General features: G+C 37.8%; 1 protein-coding gene across 3 annotated transcripts in view; it reads right to left on the bottom strand.

Annotated features, from left to right (window-relative positions):
• BABAM2 (BRISC and BRCA1 A complex member 2) overlaps positions 1–23,094 on the bottom strand; it is a 403,550-nt gene that overhangs the window by 316,317 nt on the left and 64,139 nt on the right. The window lies entirely within an intron of this gene.

A 23,094-nucleotide genomic window follows, 5' to 3' on the forward strand; every position in this document is an offset into this window, starting at 1 on the left:
CCAACTTCAGCTCAGGTCATGATCTCGTGGTTTGTGAGTTCGAGCCCCGTGTCGGGCTCTGTGCTGACAGCTCAGAGCCTGGAGCCTGCTTCAGATTCTGTGTCTCCCCCTCTCTCTGCCCCTCCCATGCTCATGCTCTGTCTCTCTCTGTCCCTCAATAATAAATAAATGTTAAGACATTTTTTTTTAAAAAAAGAAGATGTGGTATATACACATGATGAATCATGACTCGGCCATAAAAAAGAATGTGATATGCAACAACATGGATAGACCTAGACATTATAATGCTAAGTGAAATAAGTTAGTCAGAGAAAGACAAATATCACATGATTTCACTTACGTGTGGAATTTAAGAAACAAAACAAAGAAAAAAAGAGACAAAAAAAACCCACATTCTTAAATACAGAGAACAAATTAGAGAACAAACTGGTGGTTGCCAGAGGGGAGGTGGCTGGGCAGATGGGGGAAATAGATAAAGGAGATTAAGAGTACACTTATTTTTTTAAGTTTTTTACTTAGAGAGACAGAGAGAAAGCACGTGTGTGTGCATGAACGGGGGAGGGGCAGAGAGAGAAGGAGGGAGAAAGACTCCTGAGGAGGGATTCTCAAACTGACAAACTGTGAGATCATGACCTGAGCCACAATCAAGAGTCGAACACTTAACCAACTGAGTCACCGAGGCGGCCCTAGAATGCACTTATTTTGATGAGCACTGAGAAATGTATAGAATTATTGAATTATTACACTGTACACCTGAAACTACTGCATAACACTGCATATTAATTATACTGGAATTTTTTAAAAGGGTTAAAAAGGAAAATACGCTTTTCAGAAGTTGGATGTAGAATTAAATTATCAAAAGTAGTATAATCACTACCTCTTCATCACCTTACCCACTATCATTATCTCTGCTTGTCAACTGTATCTATTACAAATTATAAACTTACTTCAAATGTGCTAACTGTAAAGCATTATTAACCCAAACTAAGACTAAGTAGCACTAATAGAGACAATATGAACATCCTGATTACTCATTCTTATTCAACTCTACTCAGTACACACAATTCCTTAGGACATATACATTAGAGATAATGTTTTTAGAAGTCCCACAGTTGGCCTACTTCAGTGACATTTAGAAAACAAATTCATAAGGCTAACAAAGCAGAGGCATTGAAGTTTTCGAAAAAGCCAAGCTAGACTCTATTGTGCATATTAATATTCAAAAAATAAACAGCATGCTAAATTCCAACAGAAGTTTTGGGGTACCTGAGTGGCTCAGTGGGTTAAGCATCCGATTTTGGCTCAGGTCATGATCTCACACTTCATGGGTTTGAGCCTCGTGTCGGGCTCTGTGCTCGCAGCACAGAGCCTGCTTAGGATTCTGTCTCTCCCTCTCTCTCTGCCCCTTCCCCACTCGCTCTCAAAATAAATAAACTTAAAATAAAAGATTTTACTACTTTTGTTACTACAAGAGGACAAAAAGCTGGATTTTCAAGTTCCCAAAGTATCACTGTCAGTAATACGTACTTCCAAACCACTAAACATTAAAAATCTGATCCAAGGAAATCCACTCTTGCCAATTCTACTCAACATTTGACTGGAGGTTCTAGCCAGGGCAATTAGGCAAGAAAAAGAAATGAATGCCATCCAGATTTAAAGAAAAAACATTATCTCTATACACAGATGACATGATTTTGCATACAGAAAATCCTAAGGAATACACATACATACAAACACACCAAAATAAACAAGTTCAACAAGGTTGCAAGAGACAAAATTAATGTCTAGAATAAATTACATTTTTATAACACTAGCAATGAAAAATCCAGAAATGAATTTTTTCTTAAATCCATTTACGACAGCATCAAAAAGAATAAGATACTTAGGAATAAATTTAGCAAAACCAGCAAAACTTGTACACTGAAAACTATAAAACAATGGGAAGATATGGAAGAAGGACTACATAAATGGAAAGACATCTCATGTTCATGGATCAGAAGCCTCAATATTGTTAAGATAACAACACTTCCTAAATTAATCCACAAATTTCATGCAATCCCTGTCAAAATCCCTCCTGGCTCTTTTTTTGCAGAAATTGACAAACCAATCCTAAATGTCACACAGAAATGTAAGGGTTCCAGGACGGCCCGAAAGCAATCTTGGAAAAAAACAAGTTGGAAGACCTGCTTCCCAATTTCAAAACTTATCATGGAGACACGCTAATCAAGACAGTGTGGTACTGACATAAGAACAGACATACTGATCAATGGAATAAAATTCAGAGTCTGGAAATGCTCTGACATTTGTAGTCAACTGATTTTTTTTATTTTTAATTGAAGTATTCTCGATGTATATTAAATTAGTTTCAGGTGTACAACACAGTGATTCAACAATCACTATATACATTACACACATTACAAAATGCTCACCACGATAAGTGTATTACAATATTATTGACTGTATTGCCTATATTATACTTTTCATCCTTGTGACTTATTTTATTATAATCAATTGATTTTTGCCAAGAGTGCCAAGGGAATTCAACGAGGCAAAAAGAGTGTTCTCACCACCTCACACTCATAAAAAGTATTACTATTTAAAAAAAGAGATGACTACTATAAAAAAGAAAGAGAGAGAGAAAGATAACATATCAAGTGTTGGAGAGGGTGTGGAGAAATGGGAACCCTTGTATACCACTGATAAGAATGTAAAATGGTACAGCTGCTATGGAAAACAATATGGCAGTACCTCAAAAATTTAAAAATAGAATTGCCTTATGACTAAGCAATTCCACTCTTTGGGGTATATACTTAAAAGAAGTGAAATGTGTTTCAAACAAATATTTGTACACCCATGTTCACAGCAGCATGATTCACAATAGCCTAATGGAAACAACACAAGTGTCCATCAATGGACAAACAAAATATGGTATACACATACAATGGAATATTCTTCGGCCCTTAAAAAGAACATTCTGACACATGCTATAATATGGATGAAACTTGAGGATGCTATGGTAAGTGAAAATAAGCCAGTCACAAAAAGACAAATAGCTTATGAGTCCACTTTTACGAAGTACCAAGAGTAGTCAAATTCATAGACACAGAAAGAATGGTGGTTAGCAGGAGCTGGGGGGCAGGGCGGGCAGGGGGAGAAGGAGAGACTTGGGAGCTGTTTAATTGATACAGAATTTCAGTTTTTAAAGATGAAAAAAGTTATGTAGATTAGTTGTACAACTAAATATTCTTAACACTACTGAAATATACACAAAAAATTATTAAGATGGTAAATTTTATGTTATTTTTACCACAAATTAAACTTTTTTTAAATGAAAGAGTCTGCTACTGACTGAATGTATCCCCCTTAAAAGTCATATGTTGAAACCCAATCCCCAATGTGATGGTATTCGGAGGTAAGGCCTTTGATAGGTGATTAGGTCATAAGGGCAGAGCCCTCGTGAACGAGATTAATCCCCTTTAAAAAAGACCCAAGAGACCTCCCTTGCCCCATTCTGCTATGTGAGGTTACAGTGAAAAAGACAGACCATGAACCAGGAAGCAGACCTACCAGACACTGATTAGGACAGCACCTTCATCTCAGACTTCCCAGCCTCTAGAACTGTGGGAAATATTGTTGTTTAAGTCATCCAATGTAGGGTAATTTGCTCGAACAGCCTGAACAGACTAAGATGGTCTTTTTTAACAAATGGTGCTGTGCCAACTGGATAGCCACATGTAAAAGGATGAATGAGTCCCTAATTCACATCATACACAAAAATTAACTCAAAATGGATCAAAGACCTAAGTGTAAGAGAAAAACTATAAAACTTTTTGAGGAAAACATAAGAATAAACCTTCATAACAAGAATGTTTACTTAGATATGAAATCAAAAGCCTAAACAACAGAAGAAAAACTAGGTAAACTGAACCTCCAAAAAATTTTAAACTTTGTCCTTCAAAGTTCATTGTCTAGAAAGTGAAAAGACAATCTGAAGAGGGGAAATACACGATTTGGCAAATCATATATCTGATAAAGGACTTCTATCTAGAATATACAAGGAACTCTTATACCTCAACAATAAAAAGACAAATAACCCAACTTAAAAACGGGCAAAAGCAGCATTATTTACAATAGCCAAACTCTGGAAGCAGCCCAAGTGTCCAGTGATAGATAAATGGCTAAGGAAGATGTAGTGTATACATACAACGGGATACTACTCAGCCATAAAAAAGAAAGGCATCTTGCCATTTGCAACAACATGAATGGAGCTGAAGAGTATGATGCTAAATGAAATAAGTCAGGAAAGACAAACATATGCTTTCACTCATGTGGAATTTAAGAAGCAAAACAAACGAACAAAGGGGGGAAAAGGAAGACAAAAAACAGACACTTAACCATAGAGTACAATCAGATGGTTACCGCAGGGAAGGTGGGTGGGGGATGGGTGAAACAGGTGAAGGGGATTAAGAGGACACTTAAGATGATCACTGAGTGAGGCATCAAGGTGTCGAATCACTATACTGTACACCTGAAACTAATATAACACTGTATGTTAACTATACTGGAATTAAAATTTTTAAAAAAGAAAGTTAACTTTAATAAATTAAGTAATTGAAAATGAAAATGGACAACATATTTGAATAGACATTTCTCCAAAGAAGATACAGAAGAGATTAATATTAATAAGCGTATGAAAACATGCTCAACATCATTAGTCATTAAGGAAATGAAAGCCAAAACCACAATCTGATACCCCTTCATACCAACTGTGATTGGAATGAATCAAAAAGTAAGTGCTGGTGAGGATGTGGAAAAACTGGAACCCTCACACTCTGCTGGTGGGAATATAAAACAGTGCCATCACTTTGGAAAGCAGGTTGGCAGTTCCTCCAAATGTTAAATTTAGAGTTAACTTATGACCCACCAATTCCACTGCTAGGTACATACCTAAGAAAAATGAAAATGTATGTCCACACAAAAGCTTGTACATGAATGTTTGCAGCAGCAGTGGAAAACAGCCAAAAAGTGGAACAGCCCAAAGGCCATCAACTGATCAATATAGAAATAAAATATGGTATATACATACAATGGAGTATCATTCAACTACAAAGAAAGAAGCACTGATATATGTTACAATATGAATGACCTTGAAAACTTTATGCTAAATGAAAACAGACACAAAAGGCCACCTATAGTATACGATCACTGTATAATTCCATTTACATGCAATGTCCATAATATGTAAATCCACAGAGACAGAAAGCAGATTATCAGTTACCAGAGGCCAGGATGAGAGGAAGAGGGAGGGAACACTAATGATAATGAGTGCAAAGATTCTTTTAGTGATGATGAAAATTAATGTTGGAATTAATATTGATGGTTGTACAGCCTTGTGAAATGTATTAAAAACCAATGAATTGTATCCACTTCCAAGAGTGAACTGGATGGTACGTGAATTAAATCTCAATAACGCTGTTTTTTAATCTGATGTAAAAATCTGTTCCACTTTAATCTTAACTTAAACACAAATAAATAGAAAGTGTTTACTCAGGGCGCCTGGGTGGCCCAGTCAGTTAAGCTTCCAACTTCGGCTCAGGTTGTGATCTTGCGGTTTGTGGGTTCAAGTTCCATATCGGGCTCTGTGCTGATAACTCGGAGCCTGAAGCCTTCTTCAGATTCTGTGTCTCCTTCTCTCTCTGCCCTCCCCCTACTCACACTCTCTCTCTCTCTCTCCCTCAAAATAAATAAACATTTAAAAAAAAAGAAAGTGTTTACTCAATGGTTATGAGTAAATTTAATTTTTATAAATAAAATCATCTTGAAAATGTAGTTGGGGAGTTTTCCATTTAAAGTAACTCTACAATGAGCCCTTTTTAAAAGCAAAGAATACTTTTATTAAGGTAAGTACTAACAAAGATCTGTATTTTTCAAAAAGTTTCCCAAATGTCTCCTTCTAAAGGAAAATACTGGGGAATACTGATTTTTTTTTAATTTTTGGTGATTTTTAAAAATTGTTAGATAAAAGTATTTGAATATACAATAATTTTTCAAAGAAACAATGCATACCAAATTACCATACCCTCAACTAAAGAAAATCTTTTGAGAGAGAGAGAGAGAAAGATTACTATATTGCATACAGTAAAAACATTATACAAATATTTTTCAAAACACGGAAGTAATTTAAACATCTTTCAGAATCTCACACTCTTACATTTCAGAATTTCTCAAACACTTTACCTTCGACCCCAAAGAACTCATGAAACACTCTGCCTCAATACTCTATAGCCTCTTTGGAATAAAATGCAGCATTGTTTTCTTGCTAGGGTGAATAGTCAGTAAATCAGTCAAAGACTTTTATTAAAAACCCACCACGCACAGATGCACATATTGGACACCTGGGGAGTTATACAGGAAGTCGAAAACATAGTACCTGACCTCAAGGCTGGGATGGTGGAGAAAAGACCAACACAAATCATATAGGAGAGCAATAACACTGTATTTCCTTTATTTCACCCTGGAGAAGATGATACAAACACAGAGTACACATTACTTGAATACTGCTTAGTTCAACTTTTCATAAAGGGGGAAGAGTAGGTAAGAGGAAAAAGAAATAAAAATAGGATCAGAGGTGATACAAGGTGAGGTTAGAAAAAAGAAGGAAAAAGTAAAGAAACAAAACACACAGAATGGCTAGAAGTGTTATGACCACCTAACAACAAAATGGTAGTTTCAAGTCTTATTTTTATGACTCCCTAAAAATTGCCAGGCTACCATATTGGTCTCTAATGGAACCAATGGGGCAGAAGTTCCTCCCTTTGAAAATACATTATCTACCATGGCTCATAATATTACATATACATGAAATCACATAAATTCCAGGTGCAAGACAGTTTTTATTCACATGCCTATGCAGCTGACAATCTTTACAAGATATCAGCACCATCTCCGGAAGGCCCAGTTACTTAGATCCGCAGGGTGGACCAGATGTCCTGCTCCCCAGTTACAGAAAGAACACAGCTTGTCCACAGGCTCCTTTCCTTATTGTTAAACCACTGAAACAGTATCATGCTGGCTTGTCAAAGAAACAATTCAAATGGTAAATAAGTGGAGTTTTGCCAATGATCAAAGAATTATTGCTATCAGTTGCTGCATAAAATGCTAATTTACTGAAACTCCAAGTATAGGAAGTAAAAGTCAAACACGTATCTTGTGGGAATGCCAGGGTGATGGAGATTTTCAATAGAAAGGTAGGTTCAAGCAATAGTTTTACAAAAGACTTTGGAGAGGTGACTCATTTCCAACGGTTAGCTCCAACTCTTGATAATGTTTCCTTACACTTAAATTTAATTCTCTTTCTCCCCAAAAATTTCATCCACTGGATCTTAAAAATTTATGGAACAATTCTAGTTTCACTTTAATATCATAGCCCTTCAATTATTTGCAGGCAGTTCTTATGACCTCTCTGTCAACCCCACCATGAGTCACCTCTTGACCAGGCTAAATACCCCAGCTGCTTTCACTACTCCTCATATAACTTGGCTTCAATTCCCTTTATCGTCCTCTCCTCTCTCTTCTCTGCATGTGTACCCGTTTGTCCATAGCCCTCTTAGAAAATAATAACCCAGAACTACACATAAGATAACAAGTGTGTTCTAAAGAACACAGAATCAAGTAAAAAAAAAAAAATCTATGCCTTCATTTTAGATAAGCTTTTATTAACAAATACCATTGCAAATTGAAACTGTTTTTTTGGCAGCCACATCAGTGTTGACTTGTATTATGCTTCTTAACAACTAAAAGCCCCAAGACTTTCATATATACACTAAGCCACGTATCTCTCATTCTTAATTTGGACAGCTGAATTTCGGAATCCATTTCAGGATTTTAAATTTATCCCTATTATATTTCAATCTTGTTAGATTTATCTATTTACAGCCCGTTATAATATTCTTAGATTCTATTCCAATTTTGGGTTGGCACTCCCAGTTCTGCGTTATAAACAGATATAAGCATGCTTCTGGAAAACTCCCTCTCTGGCAGCCACAGTTCCATTAATCAGTACCTCTTGGGTACGATCATTTAAATAATATTTACCCAATAACACTATGAGCTTAAACATTCAGCACAAGGATATCATGAAAAAATTGATCAAGTGCCTCAAAGATACACCGTTTGTCCTACAAATTCAGAGACAGTGTCAATGATTCCATTGTATAGCACACATTTTGTTTTGAGAGGTAGAATTTCTTTTCCTCAAGGAAAAGAGACTGTAAAGAATTATCATATCCGAAAGTTGGCATAATTTGCATGAAACATGTCCTCAAAAACTACCTGTAGAAGAAACAATGGAAGTGGAGACAGATTAAACAGATAATTTATTTATTTTTTTTCTTAATGTTAATGTTTATTTATTTTTGAGAGAGAGAGAGAGAGGCAGACAGACAGACAGAGTGCGAGCAGGGGAGAGGGGAGAGGGAGACACAGAATCTGAAGCAGGCTGCAGGTTCCAGGCTCTGAGCTGTCAGCACAGAACTCAACATGGGGCTTGAACCGTGAAGTCATGACCTGAGCCGAAGTCAGGTGCCTAACCAACTGAGCCACCCAAGCACCCCTGAGCAGGTAATTTAAATTGGCCACCTTTCCTCATGAGACTTCCTTCTATCTAGAGATCCCTCTCTCTAGATTGAGACCACATCTTATCCTTCTTTGCATTTCTAAAGCTGTGCTGTACAACAGAAATATAATACAAGCAATGTACCTAATTTTAACTTATTAGTAACCACATGAAAAGGGTGAAATTAAATTTTAAACTATTTAAAAAAATTTTACATACAGCACAGTTCTCCTTTTTTGTGTTTCATTACATGAGTTTTTTTTTATCACATGCATAGATTCACATACACAGATCTGTGTAAACCACCAAAACTAGGATACAGAACAATTCTATCATCCTCCAAAATGTCCTCGTGCTATCCTTTTGTAGTTAAACTTTCCCACCATCCCTCAGCCCTGGCAACCTCTGATCTGTTCTCTGTCACTTCAGTTTCACATTGTCCAGAATGTTATACAAAGGAATCACATAGTCTGTAACCTTTTAGAAGGTTTTTCACTTAGCATAGCTATTGGAGATCAGGCCAAATGTACTGATACACTTAAGTGCACGTATCAACAGTCCGTTCCTTTTTATAGCTGACTAGTGTTCCATTCTAAGGATACACAGTTTGTTTATCCATTTACCCAATGAAGGACATAGTTCCAGTTTTTGATGATCATGAACAATGCTACTACAAATATCGATGTACAGGGTTTTGTGTGAACATAAAATTTTAATTTCTACAGAAATTATCATAATTTCTAGACAAATACTTAAGAGTGAGATCAGTAGGCCATGTGAAAAAGTGTATCTTTCACCCAAAAACATACTACCAAACTGCTTTTCCGGAAGGGCTACTTAACAGTAGTACAAACAAGGCATGAGAGAGAGTTTCAACTGCCATACATTCTCACCAACACTTGATGTGGTCAGTTTGTAGCTGTTGTCACTGTCCGTGTTGTTTGTAGTCCTTCTAATAGGCATGTCATGACTTCTCAATGGTTTTAACTTGCATTTCCCTAATGACCAATGAAGTGAAAATCTTTTCATGTGCTTACTTGCTTTCTGTATATCTTCTTTGGTGAAATTTGTCTTCTGTCAGATAAGGGATTTGCAAATATTTTCTCCCACTGTGTCTTATCTGTTCATTGTCTCAAAAGCATTTGCAGAACTAAAGTTTTTAATTTTGGTAAAAATCCAATTTATCAACTTAAAAAAATATATATTTTTTTAACATTTATTTACTTTTGAGAAAGAGACAGAATCCGAAGCAGGCTCCAGGCTCTGAGCTGTCAGCACAGCCTGGCGTGGGGCCTGAACCCACAGACTGTGAGGTCATGACCTGAGCCGAAGCTGGAGGCTTAACTGACTGAGCCACCCCCAGGTGCTCCATCAACTTTTTTTAAGGACTGTGTTTTTGGTGTTGTATCTAAGAATTCATTGCCTACCTCAAGTCACCAAGACGTCCTGCTATGTTTTCTTCACGGAGTTTTATAGTTTGGAATTCGACATTTCAGAATGTAATTTGAGTTATATTTTGTACATTGCTTAAGATATAGGTCAAGATCCTTCTTTGGGGGCGGGGAGAGCATACGAATGCCCAATTGCCCTAGCACTATTTGTCGAGAAGACTATCCTTTTTCCACCGAAGTTCTCTTGCCTAATTGTGAAAAATCAATTGACCATATTTATGTGGCTCAATTATTGGACTATTTTGTTTTATTGAGTGGTATCTATTCTTTTTCCAATACCACACTGCCCCTGATAATCAGTCTTAAAACTGAATCATCTGATTCCTCCAACTTGGTTCTTTCCAAAAATTTTTGGCTATTCTGATTCGTCTTTTAAAATAAATTTTAAAGTAATGTTTTTAATATCTACAAAATCCTATTGGGATCCTGATGGGGATTGCACTAAAACTGTAGATCAATTTAGAAAAAATAACAAGTATACTGAGTCTTCTATGAATATGGTATCTTTCCATTTACTGAGGTCTTTGATTCCTTTCACCTACATAGAGATCCTGAACATATCTTAATAAATTCACAACTGAGTATTTTTTTCTTTTCCCTTTTTTTTTTTTTGGTAGGGTAGCTATTATAAGGGCACTACTTTTAAATGTTGTTTCTGATCATTCTTGCTAGTATAAAGAAATAGGATTGATTTTCCTATGCTGACCTTATATCCTATACCTTTGGACTCAATGGGTCAGGAAGTTTCTTGGAAATTCCTTGGGATTTTCTACGTAGACAAACATGTGGTAAGTGAATAAAGGCAGTTTTATCTCTTCCTTTCCAACATGTATATCTTGTATTTCTTTTTCTTGCCATAGTACACTATCTATGACTTCCAGTATAATGGGATATAGTCATAAACGTGAACACCCTTGCCTTGTTCTCAATCTTAGGAGGAAAGCATTTAGTCTTTTACCATGTATGATGTTAGCTGTGGTTTATTCCCAGAATAAAACCTGCTTGGCCATAATGCATTTCATATGAATTTTTTTCTCTTAGATTCAATTTCTTAGTATTTTTTGAAGAGTTTTGCTCCTCTCTTCAAATGACGGATATTTATCTATAGCTTATTTTGTTTTTCTGGTACTTTCTTTCACTGGTCTTGACAGCAGGAGGATGCTGACCTTGTAAAATGCATTCGGAAATTTTGTGTCCACTTCAATTTCTGGAAGAGACTGCATAGAAATGGTGCCATTTTCTTTAGTAAAATTCATCTGAGATCATCTGGGCCAGCATTTTTATTTTTGAAAGCCTGTTTTTAACTATGAACTCAATTGTTCTAACAGATATAAATCTATTCAGATTATCTGTTTCTTCTTGAAAGACTTGTGACGGTTTGTGTCTTTTAAGGAATTTATCCATTTCATTAAGAATGAGGGCACCTGGGTGGCTCAGTAGTTTGAGCAGCCGACTCTTGATTGTGGCTCAGGTCATGATCCCAGGTTCATGGGATCGAGCCCTACATCAGACTCCACACCGAGCGTGGAGCTTAAGATTCTCTCTCTCTCTCTCTCTCTCTCTCTCTCTCTCTCTCTCTCTCTCTCTCTCTCCCCCCCCCTCCTCCCCTGATCTCTCTCTCAAATTAAATTAAATTAAATTAATAAATAAATAAATAAGTTACTGAATAAATTGCCATACAATTAGGTTCAAACTGAAAATGCTGAGCCATCTTCTGCAAACTTGATTCAAATGTCAGGATAGTTTTCAAAGCCGCTTAATGCTATTCTGATTTTTCCCAAGTATATGTTACCCAGGGACCAGTCTGAGATCTTGGCACTGGGCTACACCACAGATCAATTCTCAAAGCCTTTGCTACATTGATTCTGTCTGGTTCCATACATGTGCAGCTTGAGGATAAGCCTGAGACTTCATACACAAATTAAAGGATCCTTTTCTCCAGCTCCCTCCTCTCCAGGATTTCTGCCTATATTTTCTGGCTCCCAGGGGTGTCTTTTCCTGGAATTCTGGCCAGAAAGTGGAAGTTTTAGCCTCCCCATGCTACACTTCCCATAACCATGCCCACCTAGCAGTAAAATAGCAAAAGAAAAGTTTGAGACGCTGCTGCAGAAGTCTATTTGCATCACTGGAACTTGGCTGAGTTTGGGCCAAGAGTAAATTTAAAAAGTTCCATCCTAAAGCCTCCTCCCCCCTCTTTTTGGTCTTCTGACCTAAGACAAAGGGTTTCACTACAGCTTTTTCTGTCCATGCTTACTACACAGTTCCAGGATCTAGGGTGCCCTATGGTCTAAACCAGGAGAAATGAAAGAAAAAAAAGGGGAGGGGCAATACAGAAAACTAACCTCTATATGAGTCATGCTTCGAGTTCAAATTTTTGTTCTTAGTATGCCTGCTATTGCTTTCAAGAGTCCTCACATATTCACTCTATGTATTCTTTAAGTATTCTAGGGTTTTCCACCGTAACTGCTGAGAGATAGATAGGGTGGAAAGTCTTTACATCTTCTTATCTAGAACTGATCATTATTCTTAATAAGTAAATATTTAATAAATATCATATGTAAAAGTAATTAATACATTAATTTAGCCAATAGATTAAAATAGCATCATTTCAACACGTAATCAGTATCTAAGTAATTAGTGAGGTATTTTAAATTATTTTCAGAATGAAGAGTTCAGAATCTGATGTGTCACACAGCACAACTCAATTCAGACTCACCATATTTCAGCTACTACATAGCCACAGGAGGCTAGTACTGACCATGTTAGGCAGCACAGATCTAGAGGGACAAATGAAAGAAGAGCACAGAGAGAATGAAGGAAATGTCATGCAACCTTCCATGGCTCCTTCCTGGTAAAAATGCACTCACTACTTCATTGGGCAGCACTTTCTGTGGCTGGGCAATTAACAGTTGATGGGAAAAGCTCTTTTGTATGATGAAAACAACATATGCCTACAAATCACTTTTACCTATTAAGGGTGGTCCTAACCCTAAGCATTATTCTACACAGCAGTCCTCAGATTCATCTGCAAATGACCTTTCTTTTAGTCTTCTGCAAGTTAAACATCCCCGGTTATTTCAGTGGTTTATAATAAGAGACAGTTCTCAGGAAATTAAGCTACATGACTTAAGTGTACACCAGGGAATTTGCTATGTTGCTGATACTTAGAAATCTGGACTTATTAGGAAAGGGGCATAAAAGTCCCATCTTCAGATGTTATAATATGTTTTAAATGAACCTTTAACCTTGTATTTTTGTATACTGATTTCAGTGCATAAAATAACAATATTTTAAGCCAAATGCTATGAATTAGCATTACGTTATTGAGTAATAAATATTCTACTGCAGAAAATTTTAGTCTTAATAATTTTCTAATGCATATTCACAAACTGTTTCATTAATACAATTTATTACCAATTCCTTTTTAATGACTGTAATGTATCTGACACCATAAAAAGAAAGCAAGCTTTCCCAACCTTCCTGTGATTTTTTTTTTTGTAGTTTTAAAAAGTAGTTAGGAACTAAATATAATTTGAAAGCAAATCAGTAATGATGAGCGTCAAGAAGTTGTGAGAAACTGGGAAAACAGTAGGAAAGGAAAACTTAGCAGATAAGCTTGATTTTCATATACACATCATTAATGCAGGGATAGCCATGTATTTATTTACATTTCACGGTCTGGGAAGTAACTGACAGTGAGATGGATAAAAAGGCTGGTTTAAGTGAACAGAGTAAGCAGCTTTGCATTTACAGAGAAGAAAAGGAGACTGTCCTTTAGAGGATGCTGCAGAAAGCGGAAAAAGGAAATGTGAAGCAATGCAAACAAAATGGTAACAGTTACTGTGCACTTGAGGAAGCTTCAGAAAGGAGTATGTGACTATAAAGATTTGGGTTCAAGTGACAAGATAAAAGAAGACTTCTTTCCTTTTATACAGAGATAATCTTCACTTATTAATTCTTCCAATATCTCAGAAAATATGAAGCATAGGGGCGCCTGGGTGGCGCAGTCGGTTAAGCGTCCAACTTCAGCCAGGTCACGATCTCACGATCTCACGATCTCGCGGTCCGTGAGTTCAAGCCCCACGTCAGGCTCTGAGCTGATGGCTCAGAGCCTGGAGCCTGTTTCCAATTCTGTGTCTCCCTCTCTCTCTGCCCCTCCCCCGTTCATGCTCTGTCTCTCTCTGTCCCAAAAATAAATAAACGTTGAAAAAAAAATTTTTTAAAGAAAATATGAAGCATATACAACACTCCACATCATGTCAGTAACAGAAAAAGAATGAAGAGATTCTGCCACCAATAAAGCTTGCCATCTAAGAGATATGATGTCAGAGGTAAGACAGTTAGATTTTTTTATTAAAACATTTTTATAAGCTTACATCTTTTTTTTTTAAGTTTACTTCTTTATTTTGAGAGAGAAGGAGGGAGCATGCAAGCAGGTGAAGGGCAGAGAGAGAGTGAGAGAGAAAGAGAGAATAGAATCCCACACAGCCTCTGCACTGTCAGCACAGAACCCAAGGCAGGGCTGGATCCCACAACCTTGAGATCATTACCTGAGCCGAAATCAAGAGGGAGACACTTAACTGGCTGAGCCACCCGGGCACCCCGAGGTAAGACATTTATAAAGAATAACTACAGGGGCACTTGGGTGGCGCAGTCGGTTAAGCGTCCGACTTCAGCCAGGTCACGATCTCGCGGTCCGTGAGTTCGAGCCCCGCGTCAGGCTCTGGGCTAATGGCTCAGAGCCTGGAGCCTGTTTCCCGATTCTGTGTCTCCCTCTCTCTCTGCCCCTCCCCTGTTCATGCTCTGTCTCTCTCTGTCCCAAAAATAAATAAACGTTGAAAAAAAAATTAAAAAAAAAAAAGAATAACTACAAGCACTAATGAATTATTGATTTGGGATAGGAATTGCCAAAGGATACTAAAAATATTTGGTTATTGGGGAGCAGGATACAGTCTCAAAGTATCACCCGACAGATTATTAATAACATAAGTATTATTACTACAATAGTATTACTACAATAATACAATCCCCACAGTATAAAAAGGTATCTTTACAATGGAGAAATCTGGCAAATATCACCTTAATTTAACCACAGGGTCAAACTTAGCAGCACCAACAATGGACCAAATGCACATCACGGACCCTCTGATGACTACACAGAGGACAGAACATCACTTATTTAGAAAGTCTGACAGACATGTTTGGCCTAAATACAATCGAGAAGAGGTCATCAGACAGAACAAGTTGTGGGACATTCTACAAAATAGCCTGCACTCTTCATTCAAAACCATTGATACCATGAGTGACAAAACAAAAACAAAAACAACACCCAAAAACAGGCTAAGAGAACTGTTCTAGATTAAAGAAAATTCAATAGATATGAACAGGAAATACACTGCATGATCTTTCACCGGATCACAGACCAGGGGAAAAGTGCTAAAAGGACATTAACAGACAATGGTGGAAATATAAATATGGGCCACTTATTAAATCATCTTATTCTATCAATGTTAAATTTCTTGAGTGTGATAATGGAATTGAGATTCTACAGAAGAAAAATATTCTTTACTTGGGAAATATATACTGAAGTATTCAAGGTGAAGTATCAAAATGTTTGCAACTAACTTTGAAATGGTTCAGCAAAAATATTTTGATATAGGGATAAAAATATCTATCGGCATACATATGCACATATGTGTTGAGTACAGAGAGATAAATAAACTGGCAAAATTTTAACAACCAATAAACTAGATAATGGGTTTACGGATACTTGGTATATATATAATTTTTCAAAAATTTTATCAGAGAAATGTTATTTTTAAAAATAACAACTTGAGAGAAAAAAAAATAGTACAAGGTAAAAATTGATTAGTGCCACAAGAAATGTCACAAATAAAATGCCATGGTAATTCTGAAAATGGAGGAATCAGTAAGGAATATAAGAGACAGCTTCATCAAAGAAGCAGCACTTGAGCTAGGGGTTAGTCAACACAACCAATTCTGAAAGAAAAAAATTGTATAAAATATATTGATACTCTTTTATAAAAAGTGAAACAATATAGAATATATACCCCTCAAAATTAAGGAATAAAAAGGATTTAGAAATGAGGATGTGAGGCATGTCTGGGTTGCTCAGTCTGTTGAGCATCTGACTCGATTTTTAGCTTAGGTCTCATGGTTCATGGGATCAAGCACCACATCAGGCTCTGCGGTGATGGCATGGAGCCTGTTTGGGATTCATTCTCTCTTTCTCTCTCTCTCTCTCTCTCTCTCTCTCTCTCTCAAAACCAATAAACATTTAAAAAAAAAAAAGCAGAGGGGCACCTGGGTGGCTCAGTCAGTTAAGTGTCCGACTTCCCCTCAGGTCATGATCTCACAGTCCGGAATTCGAGCCCTGCATTGGGCTCTGTTGACAGCTCAGAGCCTGGATTCCCTCTCTATCTGCCCCTCCCCTGCTCACACTCTGTCCCTCTCTCTCTCTCAAAAATAAATACAGTTTAAAAAAAAATTTCTTTTTAGTAAAAAAAATGTTTTAAAAAACCAGAAATGAGGATACGAAGGGAACATTATGAACAAAAGCAGAGTGACAGGAGACATAAAACATATCTATGGAAGAACAGCAGATGCCACTGGTGCCCCAGCCACTTTCCCTTGGTCCACCCATCCCAGTGGTCTGCAGCCTTGGATTCCTGGACATCAGAGCTTCTCAAAATCAGTACTATTGACATATGACACTGGATAATTGTCACAAGGGGCTGCCCTATGGATTGTACAATGTTTACCAGTATCCCTGGCTTCGACCTGCTAGATACCAGCCAGTAACGCTCTCCTCCTCCCTCAGTTGTGACAAAACTTTCCCCAGACACTGACAAATGATCTCTGGGGAACAACAAAACCTCCCCATTCCCATTCCCCTACCTCAACTCCTCATCCTGCTATAGCCTACCTCATCCCTATGCACCCCCATCCCTTTCCTGGCCATAGCTATAAACCAGTGACCACCCACCCAGCTCAAATAACTTTATCTACCTGGTCTAAAAGAGTTTGGTCAGCATGGAGCGGGGAGAAAAAGAGCCTGAGGACCTGAAAGTGAACGACACTAAGAGCAAACGATGAGAGTGAACATATAAATCATTTCTTTGCCTTCCTTGAGGCAATCCTGAGACGAGGTACACACAGTTGGGAAGTCGGAAGTAGGGTTTAACCTCTCTGACCACATTAATAACCCATTCATTGATGTACCCTTTTTTGGCTTTTCTCCCTCCCTTGTCTCTCTAACCTACTCCCTCACTGTGCTTCCAGGGATCACCCCCCAAATAAGCTGTATGTACCCAAATCCTTGTCTCAAGCTCTGTGTTTAGGATCCAAACTAACGCAAAAGTGTGGCTGCTGAATGAAGAAATATATGCTGCTCCTGAAGAAATGATACATCTAATATCGAACCATGGCTGTGTGTGATTTTCCAAAATCTTATCTCTGACAGTTCTGCCCATTCAGCGATGACCTCACAAGACGGCAGCACTCAGTATCGGCCACTTAAGGTCAGTGTCACGAGACGGGCCTTCAGTAATCCCATTTCTATCCCACCAACAATAAAGAAATATAGCACCCAAAAGGCAAGAAAAAGGAAGAAAAGATGGAACAAACAAAATTATTTCAAAGAGAGGAGAATGGGTCAAGCTATTAAAGCTGCCTGATGTACCAACTTGGTCAAACCGAAGCATTAGCTTGAGACCTGAGAGAATCTGGTTGAGCAACTCACTAAACACAGACGTACAACTTTGCAAAATGCAACAATGTCATACACGAAACTGTTTCCCCGCTTGTTCCCTGGAGGGTGAGGAAGACTGATGGGGCTGGCCTGAGGCCCAGAATGAAAAAAGCACAAGATGAGCCAGGAACATCTGGTCACACCAGAAAGCACGAAAGCTATCAAAGGCTTTTGGGGTCAGAGCAACAAACAAGACTCAGGAACATCAAGAAGAGGCGCTCCCTGGCCAAAGATGGGTCACTTCAAACATCAATAACAATAGTAAGTGGGATGGGCTAAAACATATCAAATTTTAAACCCAGGAGTTAACAACAATACTCTAAAAAGTCAATAGTTATCTTTGGAATATGCAAAGAAACATACTCAATATTTTGAAAACCAGAAAGAAAAAAAAAAAGAATCAAGCATTCATTCACTCCTTCTAAAGGAATTGTACTCAGGATTACCAAACAGTTAATCAGGAAAAACATCCTTTCTTTTTTTTTTTTTTTTTTTTTAGTTTATTTTTTTTATTTTGAGAGAGTGAGAGCATGCATGAGTGGAGAAAGGGGGACAGAGACAGGGGAGAGAGAATCCCAAGCAGCCTCCACACTGTCAGCACAGAGCCCAACACAGGGCTCAATCTCATAAACCATGAGATCATGACCTGAGCCAAGATCAAGTCAGATGCTTAGCCAACTGAGCCATCCAGGAGCCCGGAAAAACTTCTTTTTATAGAAGTATTTCAACCAAAAAGTAAAGAAGGGATAATAGAATATCACCATTTTGTAACTCTTAACAAATTAATGGATCTCAGCAAGGACCATTAAAGGTTGCTACATCAAGACAACCAGATATTATAGGCCTCCTAATGGAAGAATATGTTACCCTGTGAAATATTCTTGCCAAAAAAAACCCCCTAAATCTGATTAAACCTCTAGATCAAATTACCAATTCATACAGGTTATACAGAATACCATACAGGATATTTATATCATGCAAGATATAAAATCACGCCACGGGGTGAAAATCATCAAAATTCAAACTGGGAGAAACACTATAGGACAAACAGCCCAGTTTCTTCCCAAATAAATTGAAAACAAAGAAGAAAAAGGAGAGAGAAAAGAATGAAGGAGGACGAGGAGAAAAGGAGGAAAAAGAATATGAGGAGGAAAAGGAAGAAGAGTAGAAAGAAAAGTTCAAACAAAAGAAGGGAGCACAGGGGGTTGAGATGACTATAAATAGGAGACCTAAGTAATACATCAATCTATTACAATGTACACACTATGCATATTGAAATACACTGTAAAACACACACACACACGTGTGCACCCACACGTTTTACATATGCATGTGTGTATGTGTGTGTATATGTCAACCAGGGAATTCTGAACACTGACTGGTAATGATAGATTTAAGAATTAGTGTTGGGGGGCACCTGGGTGGCTCAGTCGGTTAAGCGTCCAACCTCGGCTCAGGTCATAATCTCACGGTCCGTGAGTTCGAGCCCCGCGTCGGGCTCGGTGCTGACAGCTCAGAGCCTGGAGCCTGCTTCAGATTCTGTGTCTCCCTCTCTCTCTGACCCTCCCCCGTTCATGTTCTGTCTCTCTCTGTCTCAAAAATAAACATTAAAAAAAAATTTTTTAATAAATAAATAGAATAATAAAAATTAAAAAAAAAAAAAAAGAATTAGTGTTGGGGCGCCCAGGTGACTCAGGCCACCGGCTTCAACTCAGGTCATGATCTCATGGTTCATGAGTTCCAGCCCCGTGTTGGGCTCTGTGCTGACAGCTCAGAGCCTGGAGCCCGCTTCGGATTCTTTGTGTCTCCCTCTGCCCCTCCGCCCCTCTTCTCTCAAAAATAAACATTAAAAAAAATGTTAACTTCTGAAGTGTGACAGTGATATTAAAGCTACGTTTTAAAAAAGAGTCATTACCCATCCAGATGGCTAACAGACACATGAAAAAATGTTCAACAACACTCATCATCAGGGAAATACAAATCAAAACCACAATGAGATACCACCTCACACCAGTCAGAATGGCTAAAATTAACAACTCAAGCAACAACAGATGTTGGCAAGGATGCAGAGAAAGAGGATCTCTTTCTCACTGCTGTTGAGAATGCAAACTGGTGCAGTCACTCTGGAAAACAGTATGGAGGTTCCTCAAAAAATCAAAAATAAAACTACCCTACGACCCAGCAATTGCACTACTAGGTCTTTATCCAGGGGATACAGGTGTGCTGTTTCGAAGGGGCACATGCACCCCCATGTTTATAGCAGTGCTATCGACAACAGCCAAAGTATGGAAAGAGTCCAAATGTCCATCAACAGATGAATGGACAAAGAAGATGTGGTATATACATATACAATTGAGTATTACTCGGCAATCAAAAAGAATGAAATCTTGCCATTTGCAACAACGTCAATAGAACTAGAGGGTATTATGCTAAGTGAAATAAGTCAGTCAGAGAAAGACAAATATCATATGATTTCACTCATATGTGGAATTTAAGATACAAAATAGATGAACATAAGGGAAGGGAAGCAAAAATAATACAAAAACAGGGAGAGGACAAACATAAGAGACTCTTAAATATAGAGGACAAACTGAGGGTTGCTGGAGGGGTTTTGGGTGGGGTGGATGGGCTAAGTGGGTGAGGGGCATTAAGGAAGACACCTGTTAGGATGAGCACTGGGTGTTACACACAGGGGATGAATCACTGGAATCTACTCCTGAAATCACTATTGCTCTAGATGCTAACTAACTTGGATGTAAATTTAAAAAAAGAAAGAAAGAAAGAGAAAGAAAGAAAGAGAGAAAGAAAGTCATTTTCTCATAGTGATACATACTGAAATATTTATAGATGTTATGACACTTTGGATTGCCTTCAAAATCATCAGGAAAAAAGTTGGCAGAGGACACAAATAACATGATTGACCATGAGTTGATAATCGTGAAGCTGGGTGACAAGTACCTAAGAATTCAATATACGATTCTCTCTACTTTTATGTTTGAAATTTTCCATTAAAAATTTTTTTTCAGATAACTTTCTCAGAGACTCCACATAATACCACCAGGACTTGATTTCAGATGGCAAACCAAGATAATACATGTTTGGTTTTTTTTAGTGTTTCTTTTTGAGAGAGAGACAGAGATGGAGCGCAAGCAGGAGCAGGGCAGAGAGAGAGACACACAGGATCTAAAGCAGGCTCCAGGCTCTGGGCTGTCAGCACAGAGCCCAACGCAGGGCTCAAACCTATGAACCACGAGATCATGACCTGAGCCGAAGTTGGATGCTTAACCAACTGAGCCACCCAGGCTCCCCAAGATAATTCATGTTAAAATAATTCTCATTCAGCAGACTTCCAGAGTTGGAAGAGAACTTACAATGAAGGCAATCATATAATTTATTATCCAAACTGGGGCACCTTAGAATGGGAAAGGGGGCATTATTAATAATTAACCAGGACAAGAGATGTAAAGAGGAACATGGTTGATTGCTTTGTGCATACATATGATATCCAGCTCAGTTCCTGACAACTCTGAATTATCCTCTAAAACACATAATATCTCCAATAAAGAAGTCATATGGTATCTATATCAATTCTTCCAATAGCAAAGAACTCATTATTTCTCAAAGCAGCTCCTTATATTATAGGACAACACCAATTTTTCTTAACTACAGTCTTTTTTTTTTTTAATCAACCAAAATTTTAACCAACTGAGCCAGCCAGGTACCCAGGACACCACCAATTATTAAAAACTCTGTGCAGAGTCAAAAGCTGCTCCCTAATCACCTCTCCCTGGTAGTCCTGGTTTTACTTTCTGGAAAAGCAAAGTGTGATGAATAGAAAGAATCCTGTACTAAGAGTAGAAAACTAGATCTGCCATTGGTTAATACCATCTTGGACAACTGACTTAACCTTCCAATCCTGACTCCACTTCCAATCCTTTCTATCTTTAAAAACTAGTAGCCCTGGTTTCTTCAAGCACTAATTATGTGTCAAGCACACACTAGTTTGATACTGTTTCTCCTACACCATGGTGCACAAATGTCAACACAGCACTCACGTTTGGTCTGCTATGCCACAGGCACAGCACAGGAACCTCACTCCAATCTGCAGACAGGATGTTTCTAACACAGCACAAGACGGTTAGTTTTTTCTAGATCACATTAGTGGTTCATACTATACATCCCAGATCTTTCCTCATGTAACTGCTTTCCTCTACCTACGCAACTAATTTTTAAAATCTAAATAAGGGACTTTACACTTTCCCTGTTAAATTTCATCCTGTTGTTTCTGATCCAATGTACTACTCCGATGGGATAAATTCAAGTTTTGTCACATACCATAGTATCAATGTCTTTAAACGTGTGCTCTTCCACAAATTGAACACGTATGGCCGTATTATTCAGAAACATGCTAAATAAAACACAGTAAAACACATGACCCTAAAAACTTTTCAATGATTAATCAACTTAGCATTTTTTGGTTCAAAAGCATAAAATAGCCAGCAAACAACACAGAGAAATTATCGGATTTTCTGCTGAAATGATTTGCTACGTCAGCTGATCAATCATCCAAAAAGAAATGAGGTTAATTTGACGTAACTTCCTTCCAAGTAAATCTGTTGGCTACCGATGACATAACATGTTTTAAATGCTCTCAACCCATTTGTGTAATAATCAGCTCTTGAATCCTACCCAACATCAACAGAATAAATCAGACTGTAATTTTAAGAACACATCTCTCCTTCCATTTCTTTAAATACAGGGACCATGGTTTTCTTCATCCGTAGTCTGCTGCCACCATCCACAATTTCTCCACCTTGATGGCTATTTGGCAATTCTAGCAATTCCATTTTTCAAAAAGATCACCACTATAAAAAGAATATGGGTATGGGCTAATTAACCCAAACAAGAATTCTGCTGAGCTCTCCTCTGGGTACCATGAAACTATCATGCGGATGAGGAAATAAAGTTGTTTTGTCCCTAAAACAAAAATATCTTTTGAATGAGCACTGTAATGTTGTCTCATGAATGGTAAGATTCGAATTAACGATAGTGGCTATCTATCCACTTAGCAAGGACACTACCAAAGAAGCCGCTACAACGGGTGGTAGAGTAGTGGGCATCAAAGGCTCTTTAGCTCTAAAATTAGAGTCCCTTGGCTTCAGTTAATTATTAGGATGACATACGTTCTGACAAACCCATGTCTCTTAAGAGGAAATGTAGCAAGACTAACAGGCTGAGGGGAGAACATTCTCTTTTAA

This window comes from Prionailurus bengalensis, chromosome A3, assembly GCF_016509475.1.
Source record: "Prionailurus bengalensis isolate Pbe53 chromosome A3, Fcat_Pben_1.1_paternal_pri, whole genome shotgun sequence".
Classification (NCBI taxonomy): domain Eukaryota; kingdom Metazoa; phylum Chordata; class Mammalia; order Carnivora; family Felidae; genus Prionailurus; species Prionailurus bengalensis.